Source organism: Lactuca serriola, chromosome 5, assembly GCF_051521515.1.
Source record: "Lactuca serriola cultivar US96UC23 chromosome 5, Lser_US96UC23_V15, whole genome shotgun sequence".
Lineage (NCBI taxonomy): Eukaryota > Viridiplantae > Streptophyta > Magnoliopsida > Asterales > Asteraceae > Lactuca > Lactuca serriola.
Window position 1 is genome coordinate 159,642,969 of NC_136412.1, and position 16,783 is coordinate 159,659,751.

Sequence of the window (16,783 nt, forward strand, 5' to 3'; positions counted from 1 at the left end):
TTCATCTAACGGTTTTGTGAAAATATCAGCCAATTGATTAGTAGTTTTCACGAAATGAACTTCAATATTACCATCCTCCACATGATATTTTAGGAAATGGTAACGAAGAGCAATGTGCTTAGTTTTCGAATGTTGCACAGGATTGTGACAAATACGTATTGCACTTTGAGAATTAAAATACAATGGAACTTTCTTCATATTAATTGCATAATCACGCAATTGACTTTGAATCCAAATTATTTGTGATGTGCAAGTTGCAACAGCAACATATTCTGCTTCTACAGTGGAAATCGAAACACAAGTTTACTTCTTCAACTGCGAGCTCACCAATTTTCCATCAAGTAATTGACATCCTTCACTCATACTTTTTCTATCAAGACTCAACCTCCCGAATCAGTATCTGAGAAAGCTTGTATAAAGAACCCAAATTTTGAAGGATACCACAATCCCAAAGAAATTGATCCTTTGAGATAATGAAAAATATTCTTGACTACAGTGAGATGTGGTTCTCAAGGATTTGACTGGTACTTGGCACATTACAAACAGAGAACATAATATCAGGTCGACTTGCCGTGAGGTAAAGTAACGAACCTATCTGCTTCTGTAAAGAGTTATGTCAACAGCTGGTTTATCTTAAGAAGGTGTAAGCCTTGTTCCAGTTGCCATTGGTACTTGTAACTTCGTGCTATTCACCAATCCAAACTTTTCGAGTAGATTCTTGGTATATTTTTCTTGATTGATAAAAATCCCTTCTCTACTTTGACGAATATTCAAACCAAGAAACTTATTGATTTTTCCGATCATGCTCATCTCAAATTTGCTTTTTATCTAATTTTCAAATTCTTTAGACAAAGTAGGGTCAGTAGAACAAAAAATAATATCATCAACATAAATTTGAACAAGCATTAGACGATTCCTAACATTCTTTCGAAATAATGTGGGGTCAACTGATCCTTGTTTAAATTTCGATTGTTCTAAAAAATAAGTTAAAGTGCCATACCATGCTCTTGGTGCTTGTTTTAACCCATAAACTGCCTTATCTAAAATATAACAATGATCAGGATACTTTTCATTTATAAAACCTGGAGTTTGTTCAACATACACAGTCTCTTCAAGTTCACCATTGAGAAATGCACACTTTACGTCCATTTGATAGACATCAAAATCTTTGTGAGCTGTAGAAGCTAAAAATATTGGAACAGCCTCGAGTCTTGCGACAGCGACAGAGGTTTCTTCATAATCAATACCGTCTTGTTTCAAATAACCTTTAACTACTAATCATGCTTTATTTCGTAAAATATTTCCATCCTTGTCGGTTTTGTTTTTGAAAATCCATTTTAATCCGACAATCGAAACATTTTTAGGTTTAGGAATTAATCTCCAAACCTTGTTTCTTTCAAACTCAGCCAATTCAGATTGCATTGCAACCTTAATTGTCTTTGATTCTATTTTCAAGATGAAAACATTAAACATGCAAAATTCTTGTTGAGTATTCAGTACCTCATTCTTCCTCGAATTTGAGCTCTTGTCAAAACTCCATCTTGTGGATTCCCAATGACTTGTTCTTTTTGATGACCTCTTGTCCATTTTTCTAGTGGTGGATATGTTGTATCAAAATCCAAATGTGTATCTTCATATATTTCTTCATTTTCAGATCCTGTAACAGAAAGGACATCATTATTTTCGTGAAATTCATCATTTTGATCAAGATTAATTGCATCATTATTATTTTCGTCACAATTGTCATTCTGATGCTCCCCCTCGAAACTTTTATTCTCCCCTTGAAACAATGCTCCTCCTCAAACATGTGAAGGTATATTCAAGTGCTCCCCTCTCCACTTGTGCATCTAGCATTCTTTCGCCATTATTAGTTGGAGACTTCGTGATTGTTGATTCACCAGAATGTTTCGAAGATTTAGGAATTCGATTATCTGCAGCATTTACTTCAGCATTTGCAGCCCTATCTGGAACACCAAAAATTAAATCATAATTAAAATCAGATGTACTCAAACATTCAGATTCATCATTTGGTTCATTAATAATTGGTTTTTATTCGAAATGTTTTCAACTTATTCACATAATAGTCATCAAAAGTGAGGTTAAATGTTTCTTCAGCTTTTCGTGTGAGCTTGTTCAATACTCTGTATGCAACCGAATTTTGTGAATATCCTAAAAATACTCCTTCATTAGCCTTAGCTTGAAATTTCGAAAGATTATCTTTGAGATTCATGATAAAACACCTACATCCCAGCACATGAAAGAATCTAATAGTTGGTTTTCGGTTATTTATTATTTCATACAGAGAAATATTGAGAAGACGATGAATAAAAGAACGATTTTGAGTAAAACATGCTGTCAAAACTGCTTCTGCTCATAGATAATGAGGAAGATTCGCATATGTCAACATTGTTCTTGCTGCATCGCAAAGAGACCTATTCCTTCTTTCAACTCCACCATTTTGTTGTGGTGTATATGGTTATGAAAAAATATGTGAAATTCCTTTCTCAGTTAAGAACAAATCAAGCACATTGTTTTTAAACTCAGACCCGTTATCACTTTTGATTTTTCGAACATTCTTTTTTAGACTTGTCTTAATTTTCTTGATAAATTCAATCATTGTTTGGGCAACTTCAGACTTTAACCTGAGAAAATATACCCATGTGAATCGTGAAAAATCACCAACAATAACCAACATGTACGATTTCTTGTTCAGAGCTTCAACAGTTCATCGTCCACAAAGGTCAATAAGAAGAAGTTCCAACGGTTCCACAATTTTCCAATCTATCACAATCGGATGTCCTTTCCTATGATGTTTCCCTAGTTCGCAAGCTACACATAAGGTATCATTGTCAAATTTTAAAATTGGTAAACCACGAACAAGATCATCTACTACCAACTTATTTAAATTTCAAAAATTTAAATGTGACAACCGACGATGCCATAACCAGCTAACATCAGATGTAACCATCGAAAGTAAACAAAATTAAGGTTTCCCGGCAATAAGTTTTATGTCAACAGTAAACATATTGCCATATCGTTTTGATTTCAATAACACTTCTTTCGTTTCAACCTTTAAGATGATACTACCTTCTTCGTTAAACACAACTTGATTGCCAGTGCCCACAACAAGTTGTGAAACACTTATCAAATTATGTTGAAGACCTTCAACATAAGCAACACGATTTATAGTAAACTGCCCATTCGTTACTTTCCCATATCCTTTTACATTACATTTGTGATTGTTCCTTAACTTCACAACACCAGCATTTTCCAAGCTTCTATAATCCCGTAAATTCTCTTTTCGTCCAGTCAAGTGACGTGAGCAACCATTATCGATGTACCATATCTCATCGTATTGCTTGTCACACAACACCTGCGATCATTAAAAGAATTTAGGTACCCAAGGCTGTTTGGGTCCTTGGAAATTAGTTTTAAAAACAGAATGAAATGAAGAACCTTTAACCCAAACACAAACTTTTGATTTGAGACTATCAATTAATTCCACATCATTAGGTAAAGGAACCGAAACATAATTTTAGATGGTTTTGGATTGTCACTGACACTATCCTTCGTCATCTCAGTTTGTGTATAGACTTTCTTTTCTTTCATAACTGGTTTCCATGCTTTTACTGAAACATTCGATTCATTTGAAGATGAACTTCCATTTGACGAAGTATTAACATACTTCTGATAAGCTTCTTGAATTTGTTGCTGGGAAAACTTTCTTGATTGATACATTTTTCCTTTTCCTTCAAGCCAATGATCGATGTTTTTCTCACAAGACAACCCTTCGATGTATGAAACTTTTAAGGTTTATTTCCCAGAAGGATTGGAAATTTTGGTTTTTGTGGAGTGAAATCAACATATGATTTTGGACAAAAGTTTTCAACTTTTCGACTTTGAACATTATTTTTCACCTTTTTTTTTGTTGAGAAAAACAATTTTGAAAATGATTTGATTGATTTGAAATGAAGTCGGTTTGATATTTTGTTTTTGATAAAATCTTTGATGATGATTGACAATTGATTTTGATGCAACATTAATGACAGACAATTAAGAACAATCAACATCCTCAATATCACTAATTTCACTAATATTATCATAATTATATTCAATATCATCCAAATTATATTGAGAATCAGATGTCATTTTCTCAGTCTTTTTTGAAAATTTTTATTTGCTCAGTTTTGGTTAAAGTTTCATTCACAATATCAACTAATTCATTCGAATCCATATATTCGTCTATTTTCACAATTCCATATGGATATCTATCATCAGGAATTTTGTTGAACTCTGCTACTGTTTTCTCACAATAATATGAAATGTTGTCAACCTTCTCTCTCTCTCATACTCTAGAAAAGGCAATAATTTTCTATGTTGTTCCTTGCTAATATCAGACGAATGATGTAATGCAGTAAGTTTAGCATAAACTCTTTTAGCAGAATTACAATATATGTTTTGTTGGGCTAACAGGACTTTTACATCACTACTTAGAGAATCCCTATCAAACATAATATTTGTAACCTTCAATTCTAAACACTCTATTTTGATAATTTTTTATTCTAGCAACTTCTGTGTCTTTAACAACTGCATGTTTAGTTTTTTAGCTTCGTTACTAGTAGACACCACAATTGAATAAAAGTAAGCAACAGTATCATCAAAACCAATTATTTCAAAATCATAAGCACTCAAAGGAATATTGAAATATTGAAGAGTATTACGTACCTTGGTAGTCATTGGAGATTTATCAGCACTTTTGGTCATGAAACAATGACCATTCACTTCTTCGTCAGAATCTTCCTCCAGCTTCGCAAACATTGCCCCATGTGTAGGATTACGCATCTCTTCGTCATCAGATCTTGATGACCAGATCTGATAACTGCCATCTTCTTCACTTTAACCTTTAGCAACTAACGACAACCCTTTTGCCTTTTTAGGCACCTGTTCCAGCTTCTCTGCATAGTACACTAGATCCTTGACTTTATTCATTTTCTACGCTTTCTTACGAAGCATGCAATCATTAGCCAACTGATTTGCCCCGTTGCAGTAATGACAATCAATGCGTAAATTTCGCTTGAGTTTCTTCTCTATCTTGACTTTAGCAGCTTTCACATCATTTTTCTCAAATTTCTTCTTCTCCTCACCCACTGTCTCCTTAAAGAAACTTCCTTTCATATCTCCCTGCTTGACCTTGGGATTGAACGGTTTCATGAAAAACTTTTTAACTTGGTTGTTTGAGTAAAAAGAAATCGCCTCATCATCAGAATACATGATAAACCCTTCTTCATCGTCAGAATCAACTTTTTCACTTGCTTCCTTTTCAGACACTTTTGAAATAAGAGCTAAAGGACCTCCCATGCTAAGCTTCGACTCTTCAGCTATCTCATTCACTTCAATTTCGTGTGTGTTCAGCTGATTATACAAATCATTCAGAGATGAAGTATCGAAACTTTGTTGATTCTTCACCATCATGCTTACAATCCTCCATTCCTTACGGAGTCCCATTACAAAGGTGAGATTGAGCTCCATAGCAGACCTTGTGATTCCATGACGGGAGAGTCAAGATGTATGACTCTGCTTCATGTAAAATCCACTATATAACTCTATTAAGTTCCTATTTGGAGATTCTAAATATATGATGTGATAAGATTACATTTGATATTTTGTAGAATCGAAGAAAAGAAAGGAAGCTTAAAGGAAGGAGGGCGCTGAGTCTGATCACGCAGAAATGGATTAAGATCGCATGAATTCGAAGATCAGAGCCGTAACTTTTATAGTTATGATAGATTGATTAGGAATATATGTAATAGCATAGTTTTTATTTGAATTTTCATTCTAAGGCTATATTTTTCTGCAATAAAATAGACTTTGATTTTTTCTTATCTATATCTCCTTGCAATATCATTTGTGAAAATTGATGCTTGTTTGTTTCAATTATAAGAAATATTAAGTGGATGTGATTCTTACTTATGTTATTTATGGTAGTCTCGTAATTTTCTAAGTAAGGAAAGATTCCCATCACCCAAGTTTCAATTGGACTGAATCTTGGAATCATGTGATTTGTCACTTGTGAGCAGTTGGAAGTATGTAAGGAATGGACTGCACTGACATTATTATGATTAGATGTGATTCTATTAATAATGAGTTCTCGTATGGCAAATATGGAATTGTTTCCATATATGGGAGTTGGATATTAAGAATCTATGTCTAGATTAGAAACTTTTATGCAAGAAGGATGTTCAAAGGAATGTACTTTGAATGTAAGACTTTATATCTATGGAATTGTCTTGCAACAATCTCTAATAGAGGACCTTGTAATTTCATTGGCAAAGTCTTTGTAACATTGGCGCTAGGACATTACGAAAGGATCGTTGCATAAAATGTTAGAATATAACATAATCTATAAGTGGCAAGAATTTTGGTATTCTTATACTTGTGGTAAGGATTAGGAACTGTGAAATCAATATCATTGGAAATGTATACATTTGATTTATTTCACAAAGTAAGGACCATATGTAAACATAGTGTGCATGCTAAGAGCATCGGACAACTGTTGTTATAATTCAAGTAATAAGTTGATTAACCGAAACATTATACAATGAATAATGTGTAATCAATATGGTGAGTAAATAAAAGGAGTTTTATTTCTACTCAAACATTTGGGGCCATATTGGATTCGATTATTATTTTGTTTCACTTTGCATGTTTTGACTTCCTGAATAACAAGATTATTCGAACATTCCACAGTCGCTCATACTTTGGGAGTATGTATGAAAGAAGATTGTCATTGTCACACCCCAAAACCGATAACGGCGGAATACGTTTCGGGGTGGAGGACGTCATGTACAGTATTATCACAATTGCGTAATAGTAAAAACAAGATGTTGGGCTGAAGTTCTGTTTTGTATTGCGTCTTTTGGGCTCGTAGATTAGCCTTGTATTCTCCGGTTTGGGCCTGTCCTACCGAGAGCCTTTATGTATTGTATATAAGTTATCGCTTGCATGCATATTAGGTTAAGATTCAAGATTTCTGTTTTAGCGTTCCAGAGTTTACGATATTGCTCTCTTGTAATCTTCCAATCCTTTACAGTTGATGTTCTTAATCGAGCTCTTCTAAGGATTTTATTTAATCATTCAACACGTTTGATTCAAGCTGTTTGCTCTTATTATTGCGTTCTGCCTTGTTATTTATATTGTGTTCTTGCAGTTTCATATTTATATACTTGTTCACGATCTAATCGATCTTTATAGATTAAAAGTTATTGTTTTAATCTCATCAATTGGTATCAGAGCAGGAGGCTGTGTAATCGATACACTTCTTTTCTGTGAAAAAGATTTTCATTAGGGTTTTCCGCAATCATCGATATTTATTGAGCCGTCATCTTAATTGACGTATCTTAGTATTTATTGTTTTGCCCTAATCTGCTTTATTACAAGTCTGATCTTTGAACAGGTTATTACGATCATTATGGACGCAACGCAATCAAACCCTATTAATATTTCCAACAGCATTGGTTCGACAACAAAGATTCCAATCTTATACACCCATGACTATGAAGTATGGGCACATCATTTTGAAGATTACGTGATTGGATCGGAGGACAATGGTTTTCTCATATGGGAAGCCATTATCAATGGACCATTTTCTCATTCCGCGACATCCAGAGTTATTAAGACGCAAAAAGAATACAACGATTTGCTCAAGGACGTGACGAATATTGCGCAGGATGAGAAAGATAAATTCCAGTGCAATATTAAGGCACTAAGGTTGATCAGATTCGCCCTTCAGTCCGACACATTCAGACTAGTCAGCTCATGCACTACGGCGAAGGAAGTGTGGGATAGACTTCGCGAACTGTATTCAACAGACGAAGATCTTGAACACTCCATCCAAACCTTGCTTCTATCTGAGTTTGGAGAATTCAGGCAAGGGGCCGAAGAAACCGTGACCCAGACGTTTGATCGCTTCAATCATCTTCTCAGCAAGATGATCAAACACGACATTGAAAGGAAGCTCATCGAACAAAAGGTTACTTTCTTGAACGGGCTGAGATCGGAATGGAGAGCAGTAGTTTCCACAGTCAAAGCCCGTGAACAGTTTAAATCATACTCTTTGGCGAAACTGGTGGGTATTCTAAAGTCCCAAGAGAAGATTGTTGTTCAAGAGAAGAACGTTGTGTCTAGTCTTGGTTCGTTGGCCCTCCTATCTAAAAGTAAAGCCGTGATGGAGGATGAAGAGCTCAACTTGGAAGAATATGACCTCACAACTGAGGATTATGCCATGATGGTATCCAATCCTAAGAGGTTCATAAAGAAGAGATTCCCCAGCAACAAAAACCGAAACTGGCAGGGGAGTTATAGCTCTGAAAAGGCAAACAATGAACCGAAGGCTGAGGAGTCCAAGAAGGAACCGAAGGCGAATGGTGATTCCGGAGTAAGCTGTTTTTACTGTGGTGGCAAGAACCACTATGCTAAGGACTGTGTTCTTAAAAAGATGGCTGAAAAGGATGACGGAAAGGATGAGGAAGCCGTACTGCAGAAGAGGTTGGATGAGTTGAGGAAGAAAAAGTCTACCGCTAACCCTTCTATTAATGCTCTTATTGTGCAGGGTTCGGTTAATAACGATGAGTTCGGTAGCACCGAAGTTTGGTCTACTGACTCAGAAGACGAAGAAGTGAGGAAGCCTACTCATGGAAAGGCTTATATGGCTAAGGAGGAAAGCAGTGGTGGAAAATGCTTCATGGTGTCAAGCGCATCTCAAATGAGGGGATACAATACCGATGGAGGAAGCAATGGACCGAAAGTGCAGGAAGATATGTGCTTCACAGCCAAACCACTCAGCCAACAGTTCAATGAGCTTGATGAACTGATAAAGAAGGTACAATCTGTTTTTATTTCATCTAAAGTACCATCATCCTCATATGAGAAAGAACTAAAAAACGTTAACACAAGAATTTCTCATTTAGATAGTAGCTTAACTCAAACTAGAGTCACCAATTCTAACCTGACTGATCAATTAAGCAGGGTGGCGTCGAAGAGTGAGGAGCGGCGTATGTGGATTGAGTTAAAAGAGTCGGAATTAATTAAAGTCAAAGACGAAAACATTTATTTGCAGAGAGACAATTTGAAATTGTTAAAACAACGAAATGTTTTTTGTTTAATAGCTAAATGTTTATATTCCAATATTACTCAGCTGCACTTGGACTGTGAGATAGGCAAAAAGATCCACCGTATGATTTTACCATTCCTAGAATTTAAGGAGGATGAAATCGATGCCGAAGCTTACAATTGTGAGAGTGTGATTTCGTCTGATGATGTCAACCCAACTTATCAAATTGGACTGGACAAAATTGAGTCCTTCATTAAATCCAAAGACCATAAGGACATGCTCAAAAATCTGTTGGACGAAAATGATAGACTTAAACTGAGAACCGAAACCATACAAAAGTTTGACTCTCTAAATGCCAAAGTAAGCTCAGAAAATAAAATTGATGTTGAAAATGCATCTGAGCTTAACGAGGACGAAAACATGAGTGAAATTTCTGTAGAGGATATGGTTGACTGCTCAGAATTTGTGAAAAGCGAAACTGAAAACCACAAAAATCTTGTTTCTGAAAATTCTGTGGAATTCGCTAGATTGTCCCAACAAAAGTCCCCGAAATTAGTAGAAAAGGCTGTTGTCTATCAAAAGGTCAGAACCACTCCGAATCAGGTATACAAAGTGACTGGAGTAACCGAACATCAGACAGCTGAACTCACGGCTATCGTTAACGAAGACAATGCTGATGGCTGTGATGAGTTCTTCTGGGAAGCTCCTATTGACAATGGAAACGAAACCGTTGGCCTATCTGAAAGAACCTCTTGGATGAAGAAAGGGAGATACATACCTGAACCCTTGAACAAGCCTGATAATTTCAGTGAACCAAGCACAAGTGGTACAAAAGACACTCCTCAAGAGGTTGATCATTCAGTAAAAGAAGACATTCCTTCAACGCCAACAGCTCGAAGTGAAACTTCATCAGATACTCCTTCCACTTCCTCAGGGCAAACTGAATCTTCTTCAGATATTCCCTCTGCTCCCTCGTTTCAAATAAAAACTCCTAAAGTTCAAAAGGAATCAGCAAAGGTTACATCAAAAGCGAAAGCGAACGTTCATCATCAACCTAAACAGATGAGGGATAAAAAGATAGAAAGGAACCTAAGATACAGGAAAAACCTTTCTGAAAGGAAACAATTCTGGCACTCCCAGAATGCATACTATTCACACAAGGACAAGAATCTGAAGTATGAAAATAATCTCGTAAGAAAGCACGATAATTCCAACAACCGAAAGCCAAGGTTCGGTTCGCAGGAAGATACCAACCGAAAGCCAAGGTTCGGTTTGCAAGAAGATACCAACCGAAAGCCAAGGTTCGGTTCGCAAGAAAATTCTAACCGAAAGCAAAGGTTCGGTTCTGAAAAGGATTTCAATCGAAACCAAAGGTTAGATTCCAAGAACAACTCCAACCGAACTCAGAGGTTCAGTTCTGAAGTCAGAAGAGAACAAGACTCAAAAGTTAAACCCACCAACGATCAAAAGCAAAAGGGTCACCTAGAGTCATCAGCAAGGAAGACACCTCCATCCAAATCCAAATCCTCTCTTCCTAATTCTTCTTGTTCATCTCCATCTTGCTCTAACACTAATTCCATGGGTTCTCAAAAACCACGTCCATCTGCTGAACAGAAGGAAAAGCAGAAAGTCGGTGAATTCAAACCTGAGTCTAAAGCGAACAAATCCAATCCTAACAAAATAAAAGTTTTCACCATTAAAAAGAAAGATGAAACAACTTTAATTAAAAGAACATATCTTGTTGATATCTCTCTAACTATTCCTGTTCCCATGAAAACCTCACATGGACCCAAGAAACTTTGGGTTCCTAAATCTGCTTAATTTTTGCAGGTTATAAGTGACGAGCAGTTTGACGAAGAATGGTACATCGACAGTGGCTGCTCGCGTCACATGACAGGAAGGAAGGAGGAACTCAGGGAATACAGATCTCTTGCAAATGGTGGCAACGTTAAGTTTGGAAATAACTCTTACGGCACCATAAAGGGATATGGGATGATAACGAATGGTGATTTTACCATAAGAAAGGTGGCTTATGTGGAAGGACTTCAACACAACCTCATCAGTGTATCTCAGCTTGTTGGAGGTACAGGTCTCAAAGTTTCATTCGATGATGAAGGTTCTGAAATCATAGAGAAAACAACAAAGAAAGTGATTCTGAAGTCAGAGCGAAAGGGTGAAATGTTTCCGCTGAACATGAAACCCATCAAAGGAAACCCAGCAATTTGTCTGCTATCAAAAGCTCAATACGACGAAAGCTGGTTGTGGCACAGAAGACTCTCTCATCTCAATTTCAAAGATATCAACCGACTTGTCACTGGAGGTCATGTTAGGGGTCTTCCATTGCTCAAGTTTGACAGAGAGCATTTATGTGCTGCATGTGAAATGGGAAAGCAGAGTCGTCAAAGTCACCCATCCATAGTTAACACAAAAGTTGTTGAACCACTCGAATTGCTTCATATCGATTTATGTGGTCCTTCATCTATTGAAAGCATCGGTGGTAGCAAGTACATTCTTGTTGTCGTTGATGACTTCTCTAGATTTACATGGGTGTTCTTTCTAAAGCTCAAATCTGAAGCGACTCAAAAGCTGAAAGTGTTTATCAAGCAAATTGAAGTTCAGCTCAAGAAGGTCGTTCGCAACATCAGGAGCGACAATGGTCTCGAATTCAAGAACAGGGAGTTTGAAGCGTTTCTTGCAGAAAAGGGAATTAGCCATAATTTCTCAGCTCCCTACACACCACAGCAGAATGGAATAGTCGAAAGACGGAACCGATCTCTGTGTGAAGCTGCCCGAACTATGTTAAGTTTCGCTTCCTTACCTCTATATTTTTGGGCTGATGCTATTTCTGCTGCTTGTTATACACAAAACAGGTCCTATCTCAACAAGCGATTCACGCTCACACCATATGAGATACTAAACAACAGGAAGCCCAATGTGAAATTTTTCCACGTTTTTGGCTCAAGGTGTTTCATCTTTAACTCTAAAGAACACCGCAACAAGTTTGATGTCAAAGCCGACGAGGGAATCTTTCTGGGTTACTCACTCACTTCAAAGGCGTACAGGGTCCTAAACAAACGATCAAGAAGGATTGAAGAAACATACTATGTGACCTTCGACGATAGCTATGTCAAGAAGCTACAGGCCATAGATGACACGGCCAGGGAAATCTTCCCTCAAACTGGTCAAGTCACAATCTCAATCGCCAATATGTACGAGAATTTTCTGGATCTCTTTGATGAACCGGAAAAAGCTTCTCTCTCAGAAGCAGGGGCAGCCGACAACAAAATAGATCATATGAAGAAGATTGTCGAAGATGCTGCAAGAAGAATGCATGAAGGAGAATCGCCTACTGATGAATCTCCAACCAACAATGCTTCAGTCGAGGGGGAGCCAAATTCTCTTGTCGAGGGGGAGCCTAGCTCACAAGTCCAGGGGGAGCCAAGCTCTACTACTTCAACCGAAGGTCCTTCATCAACCGAAGATGCACCTCCTCACGAAGGTCCTTCAATGTCTGAAAATCCAGCACCACAAGAAACCCCTGAACCTCACGTTTGTCAAGACTCATCAATTGAGGAGAAGCATGATGATATGACGCTTGATTTTGATAGCCAATCCGAGCCTGAAGAGATGATCAACGCTGAACTAGATCCATCCTTTGATCCGAATTACCCTCCTCTTACAAAATGGACCAGAGATCATCCTATCTCTCAAGTAGTTGGTGATGTATCTGAAAAGGTTCTGACCCGATCTCAACTGAAGGCAAAACAGACATCCTTATTCTCAAAAGTTGAGTTTTGTATGTTTAACTCATTTGTATCAAAAGTCGAACCGAAGACAGTAAACACTGCCCTCGATCACTCTGATTGGGTTCAAGCTATGCAAGACGAACTAAACGAGTTTGAGAGGAACAAAGTCCGGCGCCTCATTCCAACTCCTCCGGATGCCTCAGTTGTTGGTCTCAAATGGGTTTTTAGAAACAAAATGGACAAGGAAGGTAATGTCATAAGAAACAAGGCTCGCCTGGTTGTCAAAGGATACTGTCAGGAGGAAGGGATAGATTACGAAGAGACGTTCGCTCCAGTAGCAAGGCTAGAATCAGTTAGAATATTTCTGGCCTATGCTGCTCACAAAAACTTTGAGGTCTTCCAAATGGACGTCAAGTGCGCATTTCTCAATGGAGAACTTGAAGAAACGGTGTATGTGGAGCAACCTCCTGGGTTCGTGAACGAAAAGTATCCACATCATTGCTACATTCTGGATAAAGCTGTGTACGGCCTCAAACAAGCTCCGAGAGCCTGGTATGAAACGCTTACAAAATTTTTAAAGATGTCCAAATTCAAACAAGGTTCGGTTGACCCCACCTTCTTTCGCAAAAAGGAAGGTAACCACCTTATGATACTTCAAATTTATGTCGATGACATCATCTTTGGCTCTACGAATCCCAGCTTAACAGCTGAATTCAGAAAGTTGATGGAGACCAAGTTTGAAATGAGCTCAATGGGTCCTATTAATTTTTTCCTTGGTTTAAATATAAGACAGGGACCCGAAGGCATCTTTATCAATCAGGAAGCTTACACGAAGACTCTCCTAGCAAAGTTTGGCATGATGGGAGACTCAAAAGTCAAAGTCCCTATGGCATTCGGCACCAAACTTACCCCTTCACTAGATAAACCGGCCGTCGACATCACGCTCTATCGTCAAATGATAGGCTCACTGATGTATCTAACTGCTAGCAGGCCTGATATCATGTTTTCTGTATGTTATTGTGCTCGATTTCAGGCTAACCCACGCGAACCTCACCTACTGGCGGTGAAGAACATCCTACGCTATCTCAAGCGAACCGCTTCCTTGGGTCTATGGTATCCATCCAACTCTGGCTTCTTCGTTCAAGCCTATTCTGATGCAGACCTTGGAGGATGTGGACTCGACCGCAAAAGCACAACTGGTGGCTGTCAATTTCTTGATGGGAAGTTGGTCAGCTGGCAATCCAAGAAACAAACATGTGTGTCGCTGTCTACTGCTGAAGCGGAATACATTGCCGCTGCATCCTGCACATCGCAAGTGATTTGGATCCAGAGTCAACTTCGAGACTATGGACTCAATATGAAGAAGATCCCTCTATATTGTGACTCTGAAAGTGCAATTAGGATCTGTCATAACCCGGTGCAACACTCCAAAACCAAACACATAGCACTAAGGTATCACTTCATCAAAGATCATGTGGAAGATAGAAATGTCGAAGTTCACTTCGTAAGAACCACTGATCAACTGGCTGACGTCTTCACCAAAGCTCTTCCAGAAGCCTCATTCAATAAAATTTTGCAAGGACTCGGTATGATGGAATCAGAATCAGTTCCTCACACTACCACTCAATCTCAACCGTAAGAAGCGAAACCAACCGAACGTTCGGGTTCGGTTCAACTATCTGACTCGCTCATTACTTCAAAGGTAGTTTTTCTGTGTTGTATATTTCTTGTGCAAAATTTATTTTTCTTTACGTAACAAGTTTTTTTATTATCTCTAAACTTCTTGGTTTCTTAAAAAAAAAAAAAAAAAAAAAAAAAAAAAAAAATTTTGAACCGAAACCAACCGAAGGTTCGGGTTCGGTTTTTCAAAATTTTCCTGAACCGAAACCAACCGAAGGTTCGGGTTCGGTTTTTCAAAATTTTCCTGAACCGAAACCAACCGAAGGTTCGGGTTCGGTTTTTCAAAATTTTCCTGAACCGAAACCAACCGAACGCTCGGGTTCGGTTTTTCAACTTTTTCCAACTGAAACCAACCGAACGCTCGGGTTCGGTTTTTCAATCTTTTTCCAAGTTTTTTTTTTCTCAATTTTGTTTTTTTTTACTCTTCTATAATTTTTTTTTATTATTATTTTATATATATATAAATTTCAAAAACTACAAAAATATTTTCTTTTATTTTTCTTTGTGTGCTCATTTGTTTATGGGAATATATTCCATGCCTTACTTAAGTGTCCCTAGAAGCATGCTGCTGTATGTGTCCCAAGCCTCATAAGATTTTGAATAATAGCCTTCATGGCATGGTAAAAACAAACCTTGTCTTCCCAATAAGGCTAACTTATTTATTCTAATCGTGAGCTACCTCACTCTATTCTCACACGAGTTCAGAGTCTCCTGCTTGGTCCTTATGTTCGCAGCAGAGGTACTACGTCTTCTTTCACCATCACCATTACAAATTCTCCATAACATTCGTTTCATCACTGTAACCCTTGAGACTCTCAGCAATTTCCACTGGGGTTTATGGTTACACAACCTCTGTGTTTATGATCTTAGTTTCGTGCCACTACGAACTGAGTGAAACCCAAAATTCAACACCAACGAATTGACGGTGACCAATTAACTTGATCAAGTTTTCACCAACGAACTGACGAATGTACCTTCATGAAATCTCAATTTCTTTTCTTTTTGCGTGGTTCCAATGAAATTGTTACACACCATAACATTTCTTCCCAAGGGATCCAGTTTTAAATTTTTATCTGAGATTTCATATTCATCCAAGCCACTACAGAATCAACTCAACCCTACTTGTTCAACAGACTACACTGGTCTCACAAGTACTTTGTTCACATTCGTTCTTATATCAAGAATTGAATTGATGAATCAAAGCGAAACCACCCTTAATTTGCCTTATTACAAGAAGCCTTTCAACATTTATTAATGAATGTTTGATCGTAATTTAACGGGATTCCACACTAACACTTTGCGGTCTCTCTTGACCATGGAGGAAGAGATTCGTGCCCGGGATCATCAGTTTTGTGTCATCATTGACATCACAGATTATCCTAAAAAGAGTTGCTTTATTTCTTTATTCATTATACACTCTTTGCACGAAAATCCTAGATTTTCAAAAATTCCGTTACTAATTATTTTACAGGCTGGAAAATTAATGGATGGTTCATAATGAATCTGTGGTTACCAATAATCCACGTGGGCGTTTTATTCAAAAGACAGCAGATTAAAAAGGGGAAGAGACAAAAGATGCTGACGCGGCGGAAGTTCAAAGGATAGAAATTCAAACGACGGTAAAAGGCGGGCGCGTGAATTTGAAGAGGCCGCGCTTTTTCTGACACTATTGGACGCGTGTGCAGTATTGAAGCGTCATCCATCTAGCATTAATGGCGCGTGTGGAAATAGAAACGGTTCCTCTCTCTGAACCGGCGCATATTGGGCGGCGTGATCCTAGGAATCTGACACTCTCTCTCCTACGTGATCATCGCACGTCCCAACTGTCACCAATCAGTCACTCAAAAACCCTTCCATATTTCCATAAGAGATTTGAATCGATCTTTCTCTCTCCTATCACCTACTATAAAAACCCATCCAGACCACCTTTTACCTCTTTACTGCCCCATAATTTCCAAAGCAAAAATACTTCCAAACTCTCTCCCGGTTATCTTCTTCTCCAACCTGCAACAATGGCTGAATCCTCTTCCGTCCATGCTACTTCTCAGATTCTTCCAATCCGTCCTCAGCAATGCCTCGTGATTGATCTGAACCCACTGGCCTATGATCCCTACATGTCGCCGGTCATCGAGTGTCTCAAATACTCCCAGCTTGCTCCGGCACTGTCACGGATTGAAACGGTGCCAATGGTGGCCCTATCTCAGGTCTACGCAACAGCTTATTACGACAAGGCCGTTGACAGAGTCTT